The sequence below is a fragment of the Lissotriton vulgaris genome, unplaced genomic scaffold, assembly GCF_964263255.1.
Source record: "Lissotriton vulgaris unplaced genomic scaffold, aLisVul1.2 SCAFFOLD_1755, whole genome shotgun sequence".
NCBI lineage: Eukaryota > Metazoa > Chordata > Amphibia > Caudata > Salamandridae > Lissotriton > Lissotriton vulgaris.
Window position 1 is genome coordinate 365138 of NW_028248710.1, and position 1147 is coordinate 366284.

A 1147-nucleotide genomic window follows, 5' to 3' on the forward strand; every position below is an offset into this window, starting at 1 on the left:
CCAAAATGGCACCAGCGCAGGGACAAAGGCAGGAATATGCCCCAGTCCTTTAAATATGGTGCATTCCTGCCTTTTCCCTGTGACCAACCACGAAAGGAACCTGCTTTGGTTTTACCAAGCTGCACAGTCTCATGACTGAATGAATTGAATGAATTAAATTCAAATAGTTTAATCTTCTGTTTTATAAATTTTTTCTTCCTTCTTTCTGGGCAGTTCATTCAATTCGTTTTATTCATATCAACACTTTACGCAGATGTTCACACAAGCTCAGGAGCAGAGGTAGGTTCCACATGTAATACTTTTGTTAAAAATGGCCCAATGTATTTTGGGATAAATCCCTTAGTCAGGGGCATCTAAAATACAAAAACATCTGTTTACCCATCCCTTTCAGTGTTATAGTTAATACTCACACTTAAATTGGCAAACAGAATACATCTATTTTACCCAAAAAGTATTTAAGCATTAAATACTGCACTGCAAGTTAATGTGGCAAACTCCGTCAGAATTACACTGAAGGATTCAAAATTATAAAACCGATCCCTACAAAAAACACCCATACTGTGGTCAACTATTTCATGTAGCAGGTAAACCCTATGGTAAATCCAACCCCCTTTTTTATGTTGAATCATATCATCTAACGGTTAGCACTGGTACTGCTATGATTGTTTCTACACTTATCGTGACATGTGGTAAACAACGTGCCTTCTTATAAACAGTTTCGGAGATGCCAACTTATTTTAAAACAACATGCCAAGTTCTATCACATTGCGTTCCTGTTTCATAGCGTGACGAAGCGCGCGTGTCCCTTCAGTGCAAACTGAGTCAATAAATGAAAGCTTGTTCGATGTTTATCAACCTTCATTATTTACCCCCATGTGGTTGATCATGTGTGCCTGTGCCCAAACTCTAAACCAAACTAAACGACGGACTGTGTATACAGCGCACTCATACTCCTGCCCCCTTTTTTTGTATCTATGCAACTACACCTCCCAGAATCCATTTCTGCACATCCCCTTCAGCGTGATGTTTTCCATAGCCCCCAATGCTCAATCCGATATTTAAATGTCACACAGTGATTCTGCAGTAAAAACAAAACAACCAAAACCTCCCACTCAACGTCCATAATGACCGTATACTTGATTTATAC